A 14,222-nucleotide genomic window follows, 5' to 3' on the forward strand; every position below is an offset into this window, starting at 1 on the left:
GCCTATGTTGAATTTTTAATTTTGCAATAACTTTTGTAGTTTCCAAAGATTTTCTCTTGTCCTCTAAATTGTTCTCCAGTGTAGTAGCCTGTTCTCATTTTATAAATCTATTGTTTTCCTTAAAATTTTAAGAATGCGAATTTGTATCTTTTGGTAAAGTTCTCGTCTGTTTCCTGTGTTTTATCTACCCTCCCACCCCCAGCCCAGAATTACTTCTTTTCTTTCCTCGTGACCTCCTCTTCACTTTCGTCAAATATCTGGCAAGCCTTTGTCCATTCGTGATTGGGAATCGAGGACTCTTTGGATTAGCCCAGGTAATTAGCATGGATCTGATCTACTACCTCAGTTGCAGTTTTTATCCCAGAAGGAGTTCAAATTGATACCTCCGTCACTAGTGTGCAGAGACTGTGACTGTCTCCTGGAGAGTTTGAGTCTTGCGGGGGCCCCAGTGCCGTTTACTGCTTGTCAGATCACCAGCTGCACCCATTGGAGAGGGTGGAGGAGAAGCCCCAGGAGGAATGTGAATAGCAGACGTCTTGGTGGTGTGGCCTGCTGTCCGTAAGCCTGTCACATCTTACTTTACATCCTCTGAGGCAGGGATTGGTCACAGAAATGATAGCGGGAACAAGGGCACTCTCCAAAGACATAAAGGTGCAATATGAATTTTTAATAAAAAATATTGCCGATTTCCTGTAACCTTTGGCTCTCAAATCATATGGGGCATCTGCCCCCACCTTTGCACTGTAGACCCTGATTCTATCAGGGAGGGGCAGCCAGCACTTTCAGAGTTACTGCACGTGGCCTGCAAATCCATATTTTCACTGAGCCTGTCTGAGGGCTGAAGAATGGCTCACAGTGACCTGCTGTTTTCATAAGCACATGGACGCTCTTGTGATTAAGAAAATACAGATTTATTTCAAAAATTTGTCGCGGAGAGCTGCCCACACACCGTTGCCCTACCCTGGAGTCAGCTGAAGATAGTTCCTATGCTCTCTGCTCAACGGATTTCTCTGTCCCCAGGAGCGAGCAAAGCCCATACCTGGCAGGTCAAAAGAGTTGCGGAGTTAATGCCCACGGGGGCAACTCTCAAATGATGAGGAACAGGAGTTGGCACATAAATCCTCCAGCTTCTTTGCTATGGAAGGGACTATTCTGAGTGTCGGGGGGGTGAGGGGCTCGTGACGCAGGCTGATTTTGAAAGAATTTCGACACAAAGATTAGAACAGTTTAAAAGAAAGAAAATGATTTTGCTTCCCAAAGGTGGCACAAGAGAAAGAAAGGAGAAGGGCCAGCACGGGTTTCTACAGGGGATGAAGACAAAGAAAAAAAAGTGATTGCTACCAGCTGTAGCAGAAAGCAGTTGTGAAATGGCTGCATCTGTTTTTCCCTTTTCTTTACTTTTCTTTTCTTTTCTCTTCTCTGTGAGGCTGGCTTACATGAGTCCTTGGCATGTGGTCTGGCAGGAACTGGGGAAGCATCACACTCCTTCTATCTGCTCAGTTCTTTTCAAGTGCTGTGAAAAACAAACTTAGAAACAAGGAGTTAGGCCACAGGTGGTTAATCTTACAAGAGGCTGTTGTGTGTTGTGATCTTTCCCTTCAAAGGGGCAATTATGTGTCCTGAGATTTCTCCTTCTTTTCTGTTAGTTTATTTTTCTCTGTTAGATAGTTTATTAGCAAGGCCATGCTATCACTGAGGTGTCCTATAATTGAGCCCAGTTGCTCACAGCAGCCACCTGGTCATTAATTTATTCTTTATTAGATTCTTTCCTTTCCCTGTCTCACTTCTCCTCTCCCCTATTTCTCTTTCTTAAGGCCATCTCCTAAAGAAAATACTTACAATCAAATCCTGGTCTCAGGGATCTGCTTCTGGGAATCCTAATTAAGACTTACTCATTACTAGTAAATTTTTATTATTATGAATCTTCTTAAATATTATAAATATCACTGACTATTATGTTGGTTATGTGTTTCAGGGGGAAGTTAATCTTGTTGTACTTAACAAGGAGTCCTTAAACCCCATAATATTTGGAATATGGACTCAAGGGAAAGTGACTATTTGGTTCCCATAATTGTCCTCATACTAAAAACTGTTCTGGACATGTACTTTAATAATACATGTATATCTCTGCTACTAATGCTAAGTAACCCTTACTCCCTCTCTTCCTCTTCCTCATCATTTTGGATATGCATTTTTAATAGTCATCTATGATATATTTTTTAATGTTATCCAATTAAATTTCCTTTTAGAAAGAGACAGGCATACAAGTACCTTGACCCTAAATGCCACAAGGGCAAGGTCACCATTTAATTAACAGTACTCACAGTGGGGCATGGCACACAGTTACAGCTCAATAAATATTAGATGAATAAAAATGAATTAATTAGCAAATGAACAAACCAGCAAATGAATGAAATCATATACTCTGGACTTGGTGTCAATCTGGACAAGGCAGTTACTGTCTCAAAATGTAAGTTTCCAAATGTCATGGCACTCAGCAGAAATCCACGCTGATTTTTTTCTGTGTTGATTTCCTTGTTTATTTGTGGTCATGTAGTTCAGGTAGGACATTAGCAGTGTTGGAAGCATCTCCAATAACAGCAATTTGTATGACTGAGGGAGGGGCTGAAGAACTTTACTGAGGGAGATTTTCTATATAAGAACCCTGCAGTTTTCAAAGGCAGATATTAACAAGAGAATATGATTGAATCTTATAAAATCTGAATGTGCACAGAGAAAATAAATTTGGACTTATTTATTTTCCCAAGTCCAGAATGAAGGGTCATCTTTTAGAGCTTGAAAAGGATAGTTCAGTCCAAATTAACGGCAACGATGAATACTTTACACAGTAGACAGTAAATGTAAAGGATGTGTTTCCCCAGGAAGGTGTATAACCTCAACATATATATGAGTTTAATAAAGTATTAGATCAAATCATGGAAGATGGCAGATTACTAAGATAAGTGAGAGAGGTGTCAGGCATAGTTTTAGCTTTTAAAGTCAGTAAAGAGAAAATTACTAAATAGGACAAAACATCAATTTGGTGCCATTGATGCCATCTGGAATGCTGGTTGGACATGGTGTGGACATCACATGTTATGTTGCTGTGTTCTAACAAAAGTGAATAACAATATATACCTTTGGGCAGATGTGATGATATGCTATGAACAGTGTGTAGAGAATGCGATAATCAAGGGCACGTGGGAAAGTAGCTGTAAGTCTGTGGGTCCATTTGCTGGCAATGAGCTGCATGATTGGATCATATACCAAACTCATGGTATTAACTGCTCCCAATCTCTTCAACTGTCACCATCAAACTGTGACATAGAATTCAAACTTCTGGTCTGAGGTTTCCCAGGAAAATATCACATGACTATCTGTGGGGGGACAGGAAGGAAGGGAGGAGATGGCGGTGGAGGTGGTCGAAGGCCCGAGTGATGCTGTCTCTGGGGAGAAAAGCGATTTTTACATGGGAGAAAAGCATTTTTAGGATTTGAAGCCACAGTCCACATTTTATCAGTTGGTTTCCTTAATTATGTGTATAGCTTAGAAACAAAACACATTTTCTAGACTCTTCCATGTTAGGAAACAAGCTTCAAATCTTGTTTCATTATTTCCAAATTCATTGCTAACCCTTTTAGTCATTGCTGAGTAAAACTGTTTCTTTGTAGAACTGGGAAATGGTATAAGTGGCTGCGACCTACATATCAGATTGGTTGAGGAAATAAGTTGCAAAGCTACATTTTGTAAGTGGGATATCAAATCATTACCTCTTATCTGCCTTTGATGTCTTAATTGCCAAAGGGAATATTTATGAATAAAGGTAATTTTGGAAGTTAAATCTAAATCATTTTTCATATTGTCAATCAATAGTTCTTTTAAAAAGTATATCCATGTGTTTCTTATACATAAAAACAAAACTACACATTCTCCTATTTTCTTCAAATCTTTATGGTAGCATTTTTGTGTGCAATAAAAGATTCATGTATTATTATTTTTGTCAGGAGTGGGAAAATATTTTCTCAAGGTTAAGTTATCCAACAATGATGGTATTTAAATATTGGAAAAAGTTACCAGGGAACGTTCTGGAATATACTATTAAAATAGCATAAATACTAGAAACTCATTTATTGTGAGACATGTGAGTGTGAGGGAGAACAAACTACATTTTATTCTCAAGTTGTTTTGGTTATTAGTATAAATAAGACTTATTGACCCTAAAATAGTGCTATATAATAAACTCAAAAATAAATCTAAAACAATTAAAGCTGTTGTTTTTGCAATACTTTGTGACAAAACTCTGTTTGTGTGAAGTAATATGTTGTGTTTCCCCTAAATGTGCTTTTAGGGAGATGAATTATCTCTTGATTCTGGATAATTTCAAACATTGTGCAAAACTAGAGAGAATATTATCATAAATTCCCATGTTCCCAACTCCCACCTTCAACACTATTATCTCATGGTGTTATCTGTCCCCTCCCACTTCCACATTGTTTTGAAGAAACTATAAAACATTGTGTTATTTCACCCATAAATATTTCACTATGCAACTCTAAAAATTGAGAACTCTTTGTCAAATAAAATATTACTTAAATATGTTTTGAAGAGTTTTGTATTTATAACTGGAAAGGCAAAACAATCACTTTCAAAGAAAAGCATTTTGCTGTCAGGAGTGTATTTCTTGCTCTGGATGAATGATTGTTGCCAAGAGACCATTTCATGTAAATTGGTAGTTACATGAGATGCAGCTCTAAAGGCAATGCACTGCAGTCAGCAAAAAGGTCAGGAGATAGGCTTTCCCTTCGGATGGGAGAAATAAAACTTCAGGATTACATGCCAGCAAACACAGAGGCACTGAAGTGCATGCTCAAATTTCTTTTATGTTTGCTGTGTTTAATGTGTTAAGGAAAAAACAAAGAACTTGTGAGTTCCCTTTGTAAATATTAAGAAGATGTCTTGAGAAACTGATCCAGACATAAATATATGCCAGGAATACTGGTTTTTAAGAGTTTCATATTTCTGGCCCAAGTACACAAGAGGTATATAAGAATGATTCTTAACATTTATGGGTTTGTGAAAAAAAAGTACTGTAAAGAACTAAACTCTTTATTTTTCTTGAAGTAGTTATATCTTATTTAAATATGATGATTTGCAATGCTATTGAATAATTATCCTTATATATTTGGCATATACTTCCTATACGAAGTACATGAATACACCAAGTTTGAATCGTATGGAATTCCTATTTTGTTCATCAAAAATATTTGAATATCGGCAATTTTATATGGCTCAATATATACATCAATGACCATTTGAGGGAAAGCCTGATAGATCTTCTCAATTTACACCAATGGGAAGTCTGGTTGTATGTATATAAGACATCACTTTCATATCTTCATTTCCTAATGAGTTAATAAGCTGTCCCCTAAGAGCAGACTTTGCAAAGGCTATATAATTGAAACAAAATTACAATTTAGAACTTAAGAAGTGTGGTCCTAGGTGAGACCTCAGAGGCTATCTCGTTGTGGTAAGCATTGCTAATTGTCCCCCAATATTTTTTCCATCCCTTCTCTCTACTTAATAGAAGTCCCAATCTTTAGCTTGGCATATGGCCACCGAATACAAAGACTTGTGTCCCATGTATTCCTTTCAGCTATTTGAGCCAGGTAATTAAGTTCTGACCAATGGGATGTGAGCAGAAGTAATAGGTTTCCTTCTGCTTCTGTTCCCTTTATCTGCTGGGTGAAATGTACATGTGTTGATAAGGGCTATTTTGGATTACGCAGGTAAAGCCAACATCCTATAAGGGGAATAATAAGATGGGAGGAGCCTGGGGCCCTGTTCTTCTGAAGCCACCATTACTACCCTGGGCTGCTTATGCCCAGACTTGTACATGAGAGAGAGAGAGAAATAATGTCCTGATATGCTAGTCCAATGCCCTCAGTTTATAGGTGACAAAACAAAGACTCAGAAAGATGAGCTTGCCCAGAATTACTCAGCCAGAGTATGGAAGTGTTTAGAGTCTAACTCAGACCTAGTTCAGTGCTCATTTCTCATCCTCCATTGTCTCTGAGAAAATGGGACCATTTAAACACAAAAATTACACGTAAAATGTCCCTTTGAAATTTAAAATACTGCTTTTATTTATTGTTAATAATGTTCTTTCACTGAGAATGGAGCTTTGAACTAAACTAGAAGATGATTTTGCTCAAACACAAATGAAATATTAAACATTAAATCTTTGAGTTTTACTGCCACATGTAAATTTCATTTTACAGTTGCCTTAGTCAAGTTTATCACATTGCATTTAAGTTTCCTTGATCATAAAACTAGGACTAATGGATGATGGAATATCCCAGTAGGATTTTTAAACATTTCAAATGTCTCAGTTTACTCTAAATACCCTGAGAACAATTCTCAGGATGTAGTCATTTCTGCTAATTTTGGGTGTGGGTTGGATAAGTCATTCAACCTTCCCTCTGAAAGATGACATCATCACTGGAGTTAGTAAATTGATAGTCGAGTGTTGTATCTACTGTGTTTTGTTGAGGTAAATGAACATATATGTATTGATTTCTAAATGACAGATCTTAGTCTTGATAGCCACTGCTGAATTTCGGAAGTAAAATTAATGCCTTTAAAATGTTACTAGATTTTTCTCTTGACCCAGGGCCACATTACCACTTATCATTAGCCCACACATAAGCCTAGGGTTTATCATAATATTGTTATAAAAATCACACAATTTTCATTGAAATATGACATACATAGAGAAAAGTACAGAAATCATAAGAATCAGTCTGACAGATTTTCACAAAGTCAACATGCTTGTTAAATCAGCACCCAGGTCAAGAAACAGAATAGAACCAACATCCCGGAAGACCCTCCTGCCCCTTTTCACTTGTTACGTCCCAAGTGTAAGAACTCTTCTGACTTCTAACACCAAAGATTACCTTCTCAATCTTTGAAGGTTATATAAATGGAATCATGCAATATGTACTCTTTTGGATCTGGCATTTTTGTTTAATATTATCTGAGTGAGATTCATTCAAAGTTGGGTATAGTTGTAGTTTTTCTCTTCATTGATATATAACATTCCATTGTGTGAATATATCAATTTAATTATTTATTCATTCCACTGTTGATGAATATTACATTGTTATTGTTGATATAGGATAGTTTCAGTCCAAACATTATTTTTTAATAAATGAAATGTTTTATGTTCTCAAATAATCAGATCATCTCGAATCCTGTGTTTTGCAGTTAAAACAATGTTAATAGAAAGGTGATTTTAGAGGAAAGTACTGATTTAAAAAAAATAGCCAATCGGGCCCTACACTTTTCTAATTTAAAGAATTAAGGATACCAAATCAGAGCAATAATTTGACAACTTTAGCTGGCAAACTTGACTATGGTGACAAAAAAAGATAAATCTCAAAATTTGCTTTTATCTTGGTAATTCTCCACTCTTGCCAAACCTTCATCAGAGTTCTTATTCCTTGGCACATTTAATATATCAGTTTTGCCTTTTTTGCCCTCTTTTTGGTGACGGCCAACAAGCAAAGAGGTGACAAAAGTTCTAGCACTCCTGGGTGAGATGGGAGGGATTGGAGGAGTCTGTCTATCCATAACTCTCTTCGTTAAAAGTGGCCTGCACAGCATGACTGAGCTTGGTAGGGTCCTGTCTAGACTCTCTCTCTCTCTCTCTCTGAGAGTAAAGCTGCAAGATGTTGACAAATAAGGTAAATTCTTGCAAGATTGATACTTTTGCAGTGTCTCAGAAAATATAATTATATACTCATTTGCAATAAGCCAATTTTACTTCATAGATAATGAATGTAAGTAATGCTAACGATCATCTCAATCATCATCAAGGACTGTTGAGAGTGTCTAAAAGAGTTTAATTTTTAAAATGAATTTAAAAGTGGTGGCGGGGACCTGATATTACAGTTTAGTGGTGTTATTTATTGTCTGTGTATGTGTTTATGTATGTGTGAACATTGGTGGGGAGGCTCATAGGATGTGTTTTTCTTTATAAGAAGAGCCTTTGTGTAAATGATTCAGAAGGTAAAGGACGACAATTTATCTGTTAATAAAAAGTCCGAAACCCCAAAAGATTTCCACTTTAGCTCTTGGCCTCACATGTTTGCTTAGGAGTAGGAAAGTAGACACAAACACTGCAGGCATCGTACTATATTAGGAATACTGGTTTACTGATGCACAGTCCTGCAAAACTCTCATCCATTTACTAACTCAAACTAAAGTTTATTTGGTTTCAATGAAAGAGCTACTGTAACACATGCTTTCTTTGCAAGCAGTAACAGCAACATTTATGAATAACTTCCTTTTAAAGTAGGATTCTAAGGAGATAGAGTCAACCTTTAAAAAGTTTCATGGAAGAATCTAGAATAGTCCCAATTCATATGTTGCAGGACATTGAGATTCAGAGAAGTAGAGAGTTTTTGTGTAGAGAGAGTAGCATGTGGTATACCCAGCAGGGCAGTGGAGACAAGAAGGTGGTGATAATGGTGTCTGTCTGGCCTAAAAGAAACATTTTGGAAAATAACCCAACTTTTCATTGTTTCCAGCTCTGGGACTTTATCAATAAAGACAAAAACAATTTTGACAAATGTCACAGCCAGACCTCGAAGGAACACCTCTAGTCCTCTGTCCATAAAATTGCAAGAACCTGAGCATAATATGATCTCTTTGGTTACAGAACATCCACAGGCTGCTTCGTGCATTGAAAGAAGAGAATCAAACCTCAGGGTGAGAAGGTAGGAATCTGACATGACAAAATAAGGACCAACAAGTGAAGTTTCAGATCATGAATTCCCACTTCCCACTTCCACATAATGAATTTATTAGCAAATCATGAAAATACCACTCTCTGTGAAAATGGTACTTTTGGTCAGAGAGGGGCTTAATGCTATGTTCTATATCGTGTATGGTACTTCAGAATATTCCTAGTCCTGCTTATGTTTCTGGTAAGGGTTGATTTTGTTAGTTTAAATGTAAAATACAAAGAGCAAAACTCTAGAGTTGAAACTCACTCAGAATTCTGAGAATTGATGATGTAGGCATGTACACTGGAGTTTAAAATTAATTCTGATTATAAAAATTTAAGGGTCACCTGCCAACTTATCTATCACTTTTCTGACACAATTTTTATCTTAGTAAGATAAGACAACAGAGCTACTACCAAAATTAGATGACTTGAAGTGTTCCATAAAGAATATATTTGATTCCAACTATTAATTGCTTCTATGAAATGCAGGCTCTTATAAACATAAAGCTTTGTTAAATGGAATAAAAATAAATGGGCATTAGGACATAAAGATGCTCAGTGACTTAGAAACAGATGGAGAATCATACAGTCAGAAGGACTCTTTGCGGTCATCTAGTCCAGTCCCCTCAACTTATGAATGAGAAAGTCGAGTTCCAGAGTGATTAGCTAGTTGATAGGGTCTGACCTACAGCTTGTGACCCTGACTTCAGGGTGTGCATTAGTGGTAGTGGTATCCACTCTCCAAGATGGCCCCCCAATGATCCTCACCTCCTAGGACTCCTGCCCTAATGCAGCCACATCCTACATTGAATATGGGCTGGCCCTGTGTGACCAGTGGAATGTGATGGAAGTAGCATTCAGAAACTTAAGGCCTGAGGCAAGGTCTTAAGAAGACTTGCAGCTTCCACGTGGGCTTCTTGGAATGCTCACTTTTGGGAAACCCCTCTCTCAGGACCCAATTGCCATGCTATGAGAAGCTCAAGTCACTTGGAAAACATGCTCTAGTCAACAGACCTACTTACTGTCCCTGTCAACAGCCAAACATTAATTGCCGGTTTTATGTGTACACCATCTTGGATGTTCCTCCCGATAAAGCTTTTTGAAAACTCCAGCCTTAGCCACTATCTGACTCCAACCACATGAGAGACTCCAACTGAGACACACCCAGCCAAGGTGATTTGTTATGCAGCAGTGGATAACTGGAATAGAGATAAAATTATGAAGGGGCCCAGAAGTCTACCCCTTCACTCATGCTTGGACCTGGTAAGTTCTCATATGCATTACTTGGTCAAGGAAATTGTCCCCACCCCCTTTTTAACCAAAGCCTATCTGACTCAGACATTCCTATGTTTTCTTTAGTCCTTTTTTCTCTCTTCTAACTTCTCTAACCCTGAACTCCCCTAAAAATGATGAGAATGGCAACAACCTCAAATGACGTTTATGTGTCAATTACTAATGCTACGTGTGTTTGCACTCATTTAATCTTCGCAAAACCATTATGGGCTCTGTTCTGTTATTGTGCCCATTTATGGATGAAGAAACTGAGACACAAAGTAGTTTAAAAATTTGCTCCACCTTATTAAGCGATTAAGTAATGGAATCAGAATCCAAACTCTAGCAGTCCAGCTTGAGTCTATACCTTTAACCAATAATATATGGGCCTATGTTCATAGTCATGGCAGTTTTAAGTATAACTTGTATAATTTTCTGCCTACTTGATAGTAAGCTCCCAGAGAGGACAAGCTGTATTTATATTACTCATCATGGAGTCCTCAGCAACTACTCTATTACTAGCATATAGTAGACTTCCTCTGAATATGTCATACACCAAATGAATTAACCAATAGCACTTGAGTACGTTTTGGCTGGGAAAACTTGTGAGGGCCAAAATTCAAAATGCACAATATCTAAATATAATTCTATTTTAACCTCCTCTCACTCTTGCCATGGGTCTTAGCTGCTCACTTGTAGAACATTCTGTGCACCTTTAATACCTATTCTTTCCTCATTTGAGTTTTTCACCCTAAATGTATGACTTAAGACATAAAAATGAATGAATTCAACTGAATCCAGAGCCAAGAAGTCAAAACATGCACATTTTAAGAAAAATCATCATCGTTCCCTCTATTTCACTGCTTTGGTTTGAGAGGGTCGTACTAACCACCAGCAGATGTCATGGTAGTATAAGACTTAAAAAAAGGCTTAGTGAGGAGGTAAGTTTCCAAGGCTGCTGCTGGCTGTGTAGTTTTGTATATTTGGTTTGGAATATAGCTTGGCAATATCTACTAAAGCTGACCATGTGCATACTTTATGACCCAACAATTTCATTCTTAGCAATATGTTCAGCATACCTGCACATATATTTTCATCAAAAGATGTGTACATAGCAAAATTAAATAAATTAGGAGGAGAAAACTGGAAATTTTCATATCTGCCATGGTTCTAATGCACCACTATTTTGTTAGAATGTGCATTATAGTGTCCATATATCACATATCTTAATATTTTAAGCAAATTATTATTTCTCTAATTCAAATGTGGATACTTTCACCAAATCTTCAGCATAAGACCATACATAAACATATTTTAAGTGCAACAGCTGACATCACATTTTTATAGTCTTAAACTGCAAACAAGTAGACAAAAACATACAACAACAGGGCTATCAGAAATATCTCCAGACTGGAAACTACCCAAATGCCCATCAACAGCAGAATGGATAAATAAATTATTGTATATTCACACAATGAAAAATTATATGGCAATGAGAATAAACAATCTATAATTATATATGACAATATGTGAAAACATTTGAAAAACATAACACTTAAAGACTGAAGCCAGTCACAAAATATACACTGTATTGTTTTGTGTATATAAAATAGAAAAACAAGATACGAAAACAATTGCAGGGCAGGGTAGTGACTGGTAAGGACATGGTGGTGGGAGACTCTGGGATGCTGGTAATCAGGACCAGCTACATAACTTGTAGGGCCAAGTGCAAAAGGAAAATGCATGGAGGGCCCCTTTTTCAACAATTATCAAGAAACATCATGTTATACATGATAAATACATAACATTTTATCTGTCAATTTGAAAATAAAAAAAGAAAGTAATTATTGATGTAATAGGGAAAAATAGAATCTCAAGACATCTATAGCAGAGCATTAAACCAAGGGTGGGGACATTCTCAGTGTGGGACCCTGTGCATCTGCACAGGTCACACACCCATGAAACTGGCCTGGAGGTAATGTTTTTAATCTTGATCGGGGTATTGGTCCTATAGGTATTTGCAGTATATGAAAATTCAATAAGCTATTATATGCTTATGTGTCTTATTTTTCTGTATGTATGTTATACTTCAATAAAAAGTCAAAATACACATAACAACTGTCTTCGTCCATCTATAACAAAATACCATAAACTGGGCCAGCTTATAAACAGCAGAAATTTATTTCTCACAGTTCTGCAGTCTGGGAAGTTCATAATCAAGGTGCTGGCAGATTTGGTGTCTGGCAAGGGCTTGCTTCCCTATAGATGGCACTTTCTCATTGTAACCTCACGTGGTGGAAGGGACAAGGAGTCTCTCTGAGGCCTCTTTTTTAAGGGTGCTAATCCCATTCATGAGGGCTCTGCCTTCATGACCTAATCACCTTCCAAAGGCCCTCCTAATACCATCACCTTGGGAGTGAGTATTTCAACATACGAATTTGGGGGAGACATAAATATTCACACCATAGCAACAACCAAATAAGGTCTTGGATGGAAGCCCCCTCAAATCATGCTCAGAAACACACTCTCCATGAATTATCAAACATAGGCTCCAAGCCTTCCACTCCTCTTCTCTAACATTTATATGGCTTTTACCAGTGGTAAAATTCACCTTTCCTTCAAATGAAATCAAACTCATTGATCTAGCATGCAACCACACTTTTCTGGGAGAATATTTCAAACACTTAGGAATGTGAGAAAAACATGAATTAGAGGACCTCTCAGACGTTTCCTCAATGATGGCACAAGCCCAGAAACCATATTCTTTCACAAGATCCAAAAGAACTAAGAACAAAACTCCGTCAGCCCTTCCTATTAATGATTTCTCTTAGCTTTTCCTTGGTTCACTTGGTTTCATCCAAGGTACTAAGTGGGCATTAATGTATTAACATGTATACTGCCATTCTTATATTTCTCTTCCTTTCCAAATTTAAGGGAAAATATGAATTCTTGTATCAGAATTAATTTCCTTCCTGACTGGCTTATAATAACCACCAAGGGCTGTCACTCAGTAAATAAAAGTAGATGAGATTAAACAAATAGATGTATATTTATTAGACACTGAAATTCTTTTTTCTTCAGTGATGCTAGTCACATATCACCACCAAAAATCAAAAACCAAAAGAAAAAGCCCTCTAAGAGTGGCTCACTGTCTCTTGTGTCCCCTTTATATTTTTTGGACACCATTCCTATATGTGGGTGATTCCTTCCCCGCCTCTTCTTGACAGAACCTAGAAGTCACCTTTCTAGCTTTCCTTGTAGCTAGAGTGTCCCATGATTACATTCTGTCAGTCAGATGTAACCAAGCAAGACTGATTGAGAAGAGGACACAATAGGAAAGAGGTGTAGAATCCATTCCTGGCCCAAGTGGCCTTGTTTGACAGGGAAACCTCGAGTGTGATGGCAGAGGTCCCAGTGGAAGCATTGCCTATAAGCAGGTGGGTTACTGGTTGTGTAGCCTCCAAGCCTGATTTTCTAGCCAAGGTTCCATGTTGAGGAACCTCAATTCCATTAATAAATTTCTTTTTCTAAAACAATCTAGACAAGGTTCCATTGTTTGCAGCCAAGAACTCTGACTAATCTAACCTCACTCCCTGGCCCTCCCCTGCAATATAGAGTTTCTAAAATATCTCAGATATTATTCTCTTTTACCACTTAACATTTGCCCTTTCTATTCCTAGTGCAGGAGGAGGCTCCCTCTTAAAGAACCCTGAGGTAACCAGGGCTCTCTCCAGTTGTTTGTGGCTCTCCTCAGAGTATGAATTACTTGTTGCTTCTAGGTTCCCTGCTCAGTGTCCTTGCCAATTCTTAGATATCCTAATCCACATTCTCTTACAGTTGCATGTGCTGTTCACATAGCTGTTACCACATTGTCCTTGGCTATATTCTTGGAGGCTGCCCTCATTAGATGGTGAGCTCTTTAGAGACAGGGACTGTGCTTTGTTTAGCTTTGATCACCTGAGGTTCAGGAAAAGGAACAGAATGTAGTCTATGCTCAATAAACCTTTGTCGTATAAATGCCTCTCAAGGAAAACATTGATCTATCCAATTTGATTTACTGAACATCTATGCCATTTGAGGTTAAAGAGGGCACGATTGCTGTTCATGCCACTATAGCCGTTTACCAGCCTGGGGCAGTTAGGCCATGGCCCTACCCTGTGGA

This window comes from Propithecus coquereli, unplaced genomic scaffold, assembly GCF_000956105.1.
Source record: "Propithecus coquereli isolate 6110/MARCELLA unplaced genomic scaffold, Pcoq_1.0 Scaffold173, whole genome shotgun sequence".
NCBI lineage: Eukaryota > Metazoa > Chordata > Mammalia > Primates > Indriidae > Propithecus > Propithecus coquereli.